Source organism: Peromyscus leucopus, chromosome 9, assembly GCF_004664715.2.
Source record: "Peromyscus leucopus breed LL Stock chromosome 9, UCI_PerLeu_2.1, whole genome shotgun sequence".
In the NCBI taxonomy this organism is placed as follows: domain Eukaryota; kingdom Metazoa; phylum Chordata; class Mammalia; order Rodentia; family Cricetidae; genus Peromyscus; species Peromyscus leucopus.
Window position 1 is genome coordinate 61,746,410 of NC_051070.1, and position 12,152 is coordinate 61,758,561.

At 36.2% G+C, this 12,152-nt stretch overlaps 1 long non-coding RNA gene across 1 annotated transcript; it reads left to right on the forward strand.

Moving 5' to 3' along the window:
• The first annotated feature begins 6,939 nt into the window (after positions 1–6,939).
• Positions 6,940–9,707, forward strand: LOC119088519. Its single transcript, XR_005092174.1, has 2 exons — positions 6,940–8,312; positions 9,501–9,707. It is a non-coding gene; the product is annotated as an uncharacterized LOC119088519 (long non-coding RNA).
• The last annotated feature ends 2,445 nt before the right edge of the window (positions 9,708–12,152 follow it).

Genomic DNA, 12,152 nt, shown 5'->3' on the forward strand with positions numbered 1-12,152 from the left:
ATCTAGTCACTACTAAATGTGCTCATATAAGTTTAAGGGATACAATTTAAATGAGGTAAGCATTTGCCACATTTTACCCAAGAAGTACCAAAACAGGGTCAGTGTACTGACTAACTTAGCCATGATAAAGACTCCTAAAAGAAAGAATGCCAGGGTTCTGCCCTCACAGTCTGTATTCTGTCATTATGCTCTAAGACATTATGTTGCTTATTATATTAATAATTTTTAAAAAAATTCAATAACTGACCCATTATTCTGGTTCAGTCAACATGCCTAAAATCTCTTAAATATGTTGTGAAGTGCTATGCTTTGTGGAAACGATGAATTAATATTAGAAGTCTTATAAGGTAAAAAAAAGTAAATATTTTTAAACAAAAATATTAATGGAAAATAGAGTTGAAGGGAAAAATTGGACAATTTGTGGTTTGCTCTGTCTTTCTAAATTTTTTTTTTAAATTTATTATGTATATAGTATTCTGCTTGCATATATGCCTGCACACCAGAAGAGGGCACCAGATCTCATTACAGGTGGTTGTGAGCCACCATGTAGTTGCTAGGAATTGAACTCAGGACCTCTGGAAGAGCAGCCAATGCTCTTAACCTCTGAGACATCTCCCCAGACCCTGCTGTTCTTTTTTCTTATAAAAAGAACATTAATTTTGGGTATTTAAAGATTCTCATATATTCATATGTATAGTTAAGTTGGCTTCTTAAGCAGGACATTTAATTTACCTATTTTATCTTACCTTTCAGAGTGACTTAGTTTTTCTTCTAAGAACGTAAGTAAAATGTTGAACTATATCAAAAACCAACAAAATTAGGAGTCCTTAGGCCAGAATATAAACCACTGAATTTGAAATTATAACCATTGAATAAAGGTAAAGAACAAAATCTTTTTTTCAGTAACTTTTACCTTTAACCTAATGTAATAATTTTTATACCTTTTCTTTTAGCTGGCACACTTGAAAACAAAGATTTAAGGACTTAAGGATAGTATGATATTTCAAGTGACCTAAGGTATAGAAATGGAGAAATGGAATGGGACATACTATGATTGCTACCCAGCTAGTCCAGTTTGATGGAAAATTTGGTATGAAATGAAATAGTAAAAATAGTTATTTGTCACGAGATGGAGTAAGATCCTCATTAAAAGGGAAAGACAGCCTTTTAATAGTGTTGGGGAAACTAGGTAATCACACAAAATAGAATGAAGTTAGACCTTATTACCATGCATAAAAATTCATTCCAAATAAGTCAAAGACTAAACAAAAAGTCTAAAATTAAAATTCCCTTAAGATAACTTAATGTTGCTGGCCGGTGTTGGCATAAGCCTTTTATCTCAGAGGCATGAGGAGGCAGAAGTGGGCAGATCTCTGTGAGTTCAAGGCCAGTCTGATCTACAGAGTGAGTTCCAGCACAGCCAGGGCTACACAGAGATCCTGTCTGAAGAATGAATGAATGAATGAATGAATGAATGAATGAATAGAAAAGTAAGAGCACCATCTCCCACAAGACATACTTTAACTTCCATACATGGATATGGTGGTGACATTCACACCCACACACAAATAAATGTAGTTTACACACACACACACATACACACAGGAAACTGAGGCATAGAGAAATATGGTCCCCAGAGATGGTGTCTCATGCATGTAGTGCCAAGTTGCGGGGGCAAGGCTGAGGCAGGAGGATTGCAAGTTTCAGGCCACCCTGGGTTACTGAGTAGGATCCTGTTTCAAAAGAACAAATTAACAAGAAAAATTACATAAAGCTTCAAAATGAGAATAAAATTGGAGACTGAAGAAAGTACTCAGTGTATAAAATGCTTGCTGCGCAGAGGACCTGAGTTTCGATCCCCAGAACCCACATAAGCCAGATGCAGTAGTGCATGCTAACATCAAACAAGAGAGAAGGGGAGGGAGGACAGATACCTGAGGTTGTCTTCTGACTTCCACTTGTCTACAGTGGTGCACACATACATACATCACAAATGACACTTAAAAAAAATTGCTTAGACATTTAGAGCATTTTCTGTACTTGCGGAAGACCCAGCTTTCCTTCCCAAAACACATCAGGTGGCTCACAACCTCCTATAACCATAGTTCCAAAGGATTAGGCATCTTATTCTAACCTCAGGCTCTGCCCCTACATGGCACATAAACAGACAAACATGCACACATATGTAAATAAAGCTGGAGAATAATAAAGCATTTATTGTATAAGCAAGAAGACCTCAGTTCAGTCTCCAGCCCTAGGTAGAGCATGGTAAGTTGGTTATGGTAACATACGTCTTTACACCCAGGAATTATAAAATAAGATTCTAGTACATGCTTTAGAATAAATCTTTTAAAATTTGCATAAGTGAAGCAACTCAAGTATAAATTACTCTTGACATTAATTGTAGGATGTGGCAAATTTAGGAGACAGAAAAGTTAATTTCTTTGGACTAAGACATAGGAATGGACAGTTGGTGTTTAATGAGTAAGGTACATCAGTTGGAGGTGAAAAATTTAATAGGGTTGACAGTGTTTGGAGTATGAATGTACTTAATCCCACAAAACTGAAATCCTTAAAATGTATAAACTGCTAAATTTTGTTATACATATTTGACTAGTTTTTAGAAATAAAGGGCATTTCTTGCTGTGAATTTTTTTAATTTATAAAACATAAGCATGAATGTGAATACTCATATTTTGTTTCAAGTTTGACTGTCTTAGCTTAAAAATAGATTTTACACACAAAAGATGGACTTGACATTGGAATAATCATTTAATGTTTATATGTAATGTACAGGGACAAAGAACAATATATGGAGGGAGGTTGATATATGTTTGTAACAGTGTCTCACATAGCTCAGGATGCCCTCGGGCTTAGTAACCAAGGATGACCTTGACATCTTGATCCTCACTTTTTTTTTTTGTGCTTGTGGCTCGTTATACTTTTGAGACAAGGTCTCACTATGCAGATAAGGCTGGCCTTGAACTCCCGATCCTCCTTGTCTCTACCTACCTGATCCTCACTCTTTTATCTCCCAAGTGTTGGGATTATAAGGATGAGTTACCATGTCTTAAATCAATATATGGCTTTGAACACATTTAGTTCATGATGTTGTCTTATAATTTAGGTCATTCTAAATCTTTTCTAAAGAGAAACTGTGTTTTATACAGTATTGTACCAACTGCAGTGTAACAAATGGGATAGTGGTAACATAGAGTAAGGTGTTCAATAAAATAAGTGAAAAATAGCCATATATGTTTAAAATTTAACAAGATAGTAGGTTTGAGAAGAACCTAAAATTTCTTGGAACTGATTGTGCTGATTAATTTGGCAACTTACAAATAGACATCTAGAAAGGGGGAATCTCAGTTGAGGAATTGCCTTCATCAGATTGTCCTGTGGACATGTCTAGTGAGCGTTTTCTTGATTAATGCTTGATGTTTGAGGACTCAACTCCTGTGGGCAGCATCACCCCTGGGCAGATGGTCCTGGGTGGTATAAGAAAGAAAACAGTGCAAGCCAGTATGTAGCATACCTCTATGGCCTTTGCCTTCATTTCCTGCCTCCTGGTTCCTGATTTGAGTTCTTGCCCTTCATGATGGACATTAGGTTGTAAGATGAAATAATCCCTTTCCTTCCCAAGTTATTTTTGATCGTGGTGGTTTTCACAACAATGAAAAGCAAACTAAGACTGAAAAACTGACGTATGTGTTGATATGTCTTAAGTAGATATTAAAAATTGTGTTAATACTTCAGGCAATAATAGAGAAATGGGTGAAACAATAGTTGCTTATACACAAAATGATCGATCTATATACATTTTAATAGTAGAGGAAATATAAAGTTTAATGGAATATGGCTGTGTGTAGCAGGAATCTTAAAAGTTCTTATTAATAAAATCAAACCCGAGGTGAGTTATTGGGGTCCATGCTGGTAGATCAGAGAGACAGAACAAGCCACAGCTATCTCATCTTGCTGGATCCTCAGCTGGTCTTGTCTCCTCAGACTGGAGGCCTCTGAGTCCTCATCCGGAATGGGTCTCAGCTGAATTACTGCTCAAAAGCCTGAAGCTTAACCAGGCCAAATGCTTAACCAGCCAAATGCTTCTAGTTTCTGGTCCTCACGCCTTATATATCTTTCTGCTTTCTACCACCACTCCCTGGGATTAAAGGCTGGCTTTCTGGGATTAAAGGCATGTGTCACCATGCTTGGCTGTTTCCAATGTGGCCTTGAACTCACAGAGATCCAGAGGGATTTCTATCTCTGGAATGCTAGGATTAAAGGTGTGAGTGCCACCATTTTCTAGCCTTTGTATCTAGTGGCTGTCTGTTCTCTGACCCCCAGATAAATTTATTAGAGTACAAAACATTTTGGGGAACACAATACCACCACAGCTGTGCTTCTAAACAATTAGAATGAATGGAATATTACTTTCCTGTAAACAGAATAGAGATGAAAATTTCATGGTTTGTTTGTACAAATTTGTCCTATAATAGAAAACAGTGTGCCTTGAAAGGAATAGCCATTTTAATGAGAAACAAACAAATGGTCACTTATGCTTGAGCTACAGGATTTCTGTTCTACATTCTTTTAGGAAACCAATTTGATATGCTATCCTAACACGTTATTCTGGGCAATATATATTCAACGACACTGAATTTACAATAACCATTCCAATATGATGACAAATCTTGAGTGTTTGTGTATGGATTGGGGGGCTATATAATATATTTTGAGAATACACACACACACACACACACACACACACACACACACACACACACACACACACACAATTGCATTTAGTATGAAAATACTTCCAAGTCACTTTTAGTCTTTTTCTAAGTATTTGGTTGCTATAAATTTCTTAAAACTGAGTTCTTGTGTGTTTCATGTTTTTCCTTACACATAAAGCCTTATCCTATCTTTGAAAGGTGTGCTGCTCTTAATAAGGTGAAAACCAACTTTTATAACCATTTCATTTGTTAAATACATTCAAAAGTTTGGTTAGTTAATAAATCATATTCTTGTTTTTTTTGTTTTTTGTTTCGAGACAGGGTTTCTCTGTGTAGCTTTGCGCCTTTCCTGGAACTCACTCTGTTCTGGCTGACCTCGAACTCAAAGAGATCCGCCTGGCTCCGCTTCCCGAGTGCTGGTATTAAAGGCGTGCGCCACCACCGCCCGGCATAAATCATATTCTTATGAAGTTGGCGCAGAAAAATGGTTTGCTTTTCTTGTTTTTATTAGTACTATAAATTACAGCACTGTATTAAGTATACAGTAGGCTTTTATGAAATTTATTATATGGACATAAATTTTACTCTACTCAAATCTTATAAAATTATGCATTTACCATTGTTAGGTTTTTCAAACATGGATTTTATGTATTCTGTTTCTTCCTAAAAAGACTTTTTGTAAATTACTATTTAGGTGCTGTTGTGTTTTCAAAAACAAAAACCTTGGAGTAAAGTAGCAGCACATAATGGTTTGTGGATTTTGAAAAGTGCAGGCCATATTGTGCTGCCTCAAAATACAAGGGTCTGATCTTCTGAAGAAAGCACATGTTTTTATTCATAGCGCCTCTGATAGCAATGTCAGCAGTGCCTTAGCAGCACGTAAATATTGGCGTTAAGATTCTGAAATTATCTCCAGTATTAACTGTGCTGCTGAAGTAAGGTTGGCCATACTCTACAGCTGTAATTTAATGCATATTGATGTTACTGGTGTGTTTTCAAGTTTTTCTGATTGCATTTTCTATATTAGTGATTTTGTTTAGTATATTTCTGTAATAATGTTAGTAATAAGCTTTCCACATGTATCTGTTAAAATACTGTGTAATTGGGAGATGGAAATGTAGCTCAGTTGGTAGAGTGCTTCTGCCTAGCATGCACAAAGCCATGGGTTTCAGCCTCACCACTGCATACCAGGTGCACATCTGTAATCCCAGCACTCGGGAAGTAGAAACAGAAGAATCAAAAATTTGAGGTCATCCTCAGCTACCAAGCAAGTCTAAGAACCTACATGAGAATCTGTCTGGGGAAAAAAAAGCATATAATTATTTCTTTGTCCATGAGGAATTGATTCTAGGACTTCTATGGATGCTCAGATTTGCAAATGTTTGACTGCCCAATGTTAAAAAAAAAAAGGTATAATGTCTGCTTGTGACCAATGCATGTCCCCCTATACTGAAACTTATCTCTAATTGCTTTTAATGTATAATGCAATTTTATGTTACACAGATAAGTTGTATTATTTAGCCTATTCTTGTAATGACAAGAAAAAGCTGGACAAATACAGCCCCCACCCCAAAATATTTTGTTTAGTTGGTTTGATGTTTTGAGACAGGGTCTCACTATGTAGACAAGACTGGCTTGGAACTCATAGAGATCCACCTGCCACTCAAATGTTTTGAATCTGTGGTTAGTTGAATCCACAGATGGAACACTGACTATAACTGTGATTTTAATAATGTATGATAATTGTTGAATGCCTTCAAGAGTCTCTTAACTATAGTGGTAGAGTATATACCTAGTACAGATGAGTCCTGGGATCTCACCCCATCATTTCCATTAAAAGTTTCTTGAAAGAATTTAGAAGCACCATAGAATTTATTTTAATTTGTTTTTATATTCTATGTGAATTTGAATTCAGATTATTACTTAAGATAGAAAGAGAAATACCAGTTTTCCTCTTGAAGTTTTATTTATCTTAGATACTAAATATAAAATGTTACAGATTTTGAACAGAATTTAGAAGATAATCTTTAATATAATGTGCCTAAATATTTCATTTAAAAAAGGAGGGGGGCTGGGCGGTGGTGGCGCATGCCTTTAATCCCAGCACTCAGGAGGCGGAGGCAGGTAGATCTCTGTGAGTTCGAGGCCAGCCTGGACTACCAAGTGAGTTTCAGGAAAGGCGCAAAGCTACACAGAGAAACCCTGTCTCAAAAAAAAAAAAAAAAAAAAAAAAAACCAAAAAAAAAAAAAAAGGAAAAACATTAAAATATGTGTTGATCTCTAAGCTTTAAATGTAGGAAAATCCTTAGATGACCAACCAACCTTTCTATTGGGTAACTGAGGAAACAACGTAAAATTTAATTTGCAACAGATGACATATTAGGATCTTAATCCTGTGTCTTCTAACTTTATAATAAAATGTTTTTCTTACTTTTACTAAAATATTTTAAGTTCTTACCAGAAGATTTTTAGCAAGTCAAAGTATAAAGGGCTTCTGTAGCTTATTAATATTTATCTTCTGATTAAGCCAGCTTGTGGTTTAGTTATTAATTTTGTAAATGTAAATATAGTAAGAATATTTTAATTATATCTCAAAGGAAATGTTCTTTTTACTATCCTGTATTCCTTATTTGGAGTGTTTAAGTCATTCTTTAACATGTTATCTGTCATTGCTTCCTACAAGGAGGATCTTACCTTTTCAGATTAAAGGTGATTTTTCGAGACAGGGTTTCTCACTCTGGAGACCAGGACAGCCTCAAACTCACAGAGATCCACCTGCCTCTGCCTCCCGAGATTAAAGGCATGTGCCACCACTGCACAGCAGATTTAATTATAAGACCTATATTTAAGAGCAATCAATTTTTTCTTGTGGGGCTGTCCGTAACTAAAGTAGTAAGAAATCATACATGTTGTGGCTAGAATTTAAATACTACTTTTTACACGCGAATGATGTTTGTTTTTTGTTGTTTGTTTGTTTGTTTGTTTGTTTTTCCAAATCATTGTCGGCCATTGAGATAAGCATTTGCTGCACAAGCATGGCAACTCGTGTTTGATCCTTGGAATTGACATAAAGGCGAAATGAGAGGACCAACTCTACAAAATTATTCTCTGATCTCTGTAGAAATCATAATAAAGTTTTGTTTTAATAACTGAACTCAACTTTTTTTATTTTAACCATTATATGAAAAACAATTATGAAATAATTACCAATACATAATTTGTTCTATTAAAACATGCTTAGAAGTATTTATTGAATGGATTTATAGTTTGTCCAATTTTTTCCACAACAATCCTAAAATTTGATTTCTTTTGTATATGTATAATCCTAAAAGTAGCTGAAGTTAGGGTTTCTTCTAAATGGCAAGAAAAAGAACCCTGCATTTTGCATTTGCCAGTACATGTTTATATCTATATATTTCAGATGTAAAGAATGTACTGTTTGTGGCTAGTATATTTATACTAAATTTTTAATTCTTGTTTTCAGTTCTAAAAATGGTTAAAGAAAATTTCAAATAATATGGCTAGAAAGAAAATAGAGTGACACATCCCTATGACACCAGCACTTGGGAAGTGGAGGTGAGAGGACCATCAGGAATTGAAAGTCATCCTCAGCTCCAACCCAGCCTAAGCAACAAACTACAAGAACCAAATGTTCACATAATCAGACTAGATTGTAACTTGGTGATGAAACGTGCTATTTGATCCTTCATGTGGGGGCGGGGTTTGGAGGGAGACTTGTGGTTTGAATGAGAATGGCCGCCATAGACTCAGGAGTTTGAATATTTGATCGAACTCTTTGGAAGGATGGAAGGTATGGCATAGGAGGAGGTGTGTCACTGGGGGCCTGGCTTTGAAGTTTCAAACAGCACTTACTGGTTAGCCTCCTCTGGCTGCTGCTTGCAGATAAGAATGTAAGTGAGTTCCATGCCTGTTTGCTGCCTTGATGGTCATGAACTCTCTAACCCTCTGAAATTATAAGCCCAAATTAAACACTTGTGGTATAAGTTTGTCTTGGTCATGGTGTCTCTTCATAGCAATAGAAAAGTCACTAAACATTAATTTACATAACTTCTTTTCATAGAGAAAAAATAGCCAGTATATACTGAAATATACATTTAAGTGCATATTTCAAATATATTTTCACTGGCTTGGGAATCGAGTTAATTCTATCTTTGTGACTAATTTTGAAGCTAAATAGCTAGTAGCTATATTAAAGTTATACCTATTTACATTAATAATAATTAATCATCTTTCAGAGAGGAAATGATTACATATGGTTGTTCTTTTGTGTTCTTAAGGTTGTACACATACAAGTTAACATTCTAATTAAAATTGTTTTGTCTGTTTTTTGGGTTGTTTTAGTTTTCTCCCCCTTTAGCAGAGGAATATTCCCCATTCATGAAAAACATTTTTCCCTGAATTTTGTTTCTCATTAAATACTATTGAAAAGGAGAAGAAGTAATGTCCTAATTCTTTAGGTAGATTTGGCTCCAGTAAATATTTAGGCATGCTACTTGTATCTTGGAGAAGAAAGAAAGACCATCATCAATACATTCCATATAATAAAGGGTTAGAGGATAGCTTAGAAAGTGTTTATTTCTAATACCTTGAACCCATTAATACACAGATTGTTTCTCCATCGGAAACCTAAGGAATTGTGTTCTTACCTTGTGTATTTATAAAATATATCCCAGGCATTTCATTTTTCTCTGTTCCTTTTTCACTTACTTTCTTTTTTCCTTTTTTCTTGTTTGTTTGTTTTAGTGCTTGGGAGTTGAACTCAGGACCTCCAAAAGGGCTCTACTACTAAAACATCCTAATACCAAAACCGAAAACTGTTGAAGCCATTTGTGTGCTAAATATTCCTCATTCTTAAATTATTAATGTATCCTGTGGATCATTCTTTAATGAGGTTACTTCCTGCTCTCCCATTTGCCTTTGGTGATTCTATTAAATAATGTGTTTGGAAAATGGCAGTTTTTCTTATTTCTTCATTTAGTCTTATATATAAGAGTGCTTATGTAAAATTTCCATATGCAAAGTTTAAAGTGTCATTTTAGTGTGAATCAATGAAATTAGTATCGTGCTAAAATATAAAGTTTAAATTATTCCTTTAGGGAGTTTGTGAATTTTAATAATTGTAGGTTTTTATATCAATTTTTTATATTTTCATTTCCGGTATGAAAATGTTAAATATTTGTCAAATAGCACTAAAAATATGTTTGAAGCCAGATATCCCCACATGTAATCCCAGCCCTGTCTCGTTAAGCCAGAAAAGAACAAAAATAGCCAGACATTTTGTTACCACACCTTTAATCTTGCCTCTCAAGGCAGAACAAGCAGATCTCTATGAGTTCAAGTACAGTCTATGAGGCAGAGTGAGATTTGTACCATTTATGTACTGAGAGAAGTTTATCCTATTTCAATACTGAAGATCATCACAAAACCAAACAAAGTCCTTTGCTTTCATAGAGTTCACAGTACTGGTGGATAGTTGATGAATATTGGGATGAAGAAAAAAATGGTAGTTTTATGTTCTGTGAAAAAAATGAAGTAGGAAAGATAAAAGTGGTAGAGTTACTGTCATTTGGAAGTATGTTTTCAAATATACTTTTTAAAGTATGTTTGGTGGGTATCTTCTGCAGGTGACATTTGAAGAGTAAAACCATATAAGGTATCTAGGAAAAGAGCCTCGATGAGTAGTTGAAATAGCAAATGTAAAGATTTTGAAATCAACACATTGGTGGTGTGTACAGGAATAGCAGAGTATGTGTATGAGACAAAATGGAGACTATTTAAACATTTTAGAAGTTGGGACTGGTGAGATGGGTCTGCTAGTAAAGGTTCCTGCAAGCCAAGCCTGATGCTCTGAGTGAATTCAGTCCCTAGGACCTACCTACATGGTAGAAAAAGAACAAACAAAAGTTAACTGTGGCCACAGTCAAGCTGTGGCCTGCATGTGCACCCACCACATAAACCCAAAATAAAACTTGTAATATAGTTTAAAGTCTGGTGTCACAGTACCGGGAGTTTTTAGCTTAATGTAAAATTCTGTTTTTAGTACTTTAAGATAACCCAGACAATTGTGTATGTATGTCTCAGCCTACTGCAGGCCGCAGGAATATAACATAAGAACTCAGCTGGTTATGGCAGTCACTACCTGGAGGGATCAGGGAATTCCCCCAGAGGAAGCCAAATTCCAAGGCACTTTTGGTGTATTTGGCTTGTTATATATCAGCTCTATTCTGTTATGAAAGTCATGTGTGCCTTCATAGTTTCCCCAATTGACTTTTCCCTAAGAAGGGCTAACTGTGGACTGGTCACTCTCTGGACACACACATTCCAGGTGTTTGGAGAACTGCCTTAGGAAGGCTTTCTCTGGAATCAGTTATCTCCCTTGGTCACTTTCAAGGACTAGCAGTAATAACAGTTCACATGCAAATCTTCTGATTCAAGGTAAATTCCACAAGGAGATACCACCTAGGTCAGGTGGACATTAAGTAATAGCTTTACACGATTTAGTTCAGACCCTTTCTGTAAGCCTTACTAACTTTATAGACCGCTAATTCCTTACCTAACCACTTCTAGGAATATTTAGATAACCTGCACTGACAGCTATGTTCAGCCAGAACCCCAGTTCAAGCCTCCCTGTAATTATCATCATTGGCAGCATCTGGCCAGGTCCATCCTCAGATGGAGGAAAGTACCTTATCAGATAGCTCTGTACTCTCTAAGAACAGACTTAACCATCCAGGCTACCTGTTTGAGAAGGCCTGGCGGATGTGCCAGTTAAGCTTTACTTCCTCCTTTCCCAAAACTTACCTCTAGTTCCAGATCTCCCTTTAACCATCACCAGAGGAATCTAGCTGTACGCAGGTTGCCTAGCGACTGAGCACACTTTCCCCCACCCTGCAAAAAAAAATGGCAGATAGCTTGGACAGATATGAGCCACAAGAAAAAAGACAGTTTTATTTTCTCCCATTTACCTAGCAACTTACAGATTCTTAACATTTTCTACTAATCACGTTTAAGACTATAGTTGAACCGGGCAGTGGTGGCACATGCCTTTAATCCCAGCACTCGGGAGGCAGAGGCAAGTGTGTTTTTGTGAGTTGGAGACCAGTCTGGTCTACAGAGCGAGATCCAGGAAAGGAGTAAAGCTACACAGAGAAACCCTGTCTTGAAAAATGGGGGGGGGGGGGACACGACTCTAGTGGAGCACATAAGATCCCACTTCTTAGATATTACCCAAATTTAGCCTTTAGTTAATTCATTTCCCCACTGGTCACCTCCCTTTGGGGTTGCAAATGATAACGGCTATTGCCTCTCTATGTGATTCTTATCACCCCTCCGTTTAATCCTGGAAGCCTGGCTTTACACTGTGAAGGGAATACTGCTTGTAAGTGTATATATACC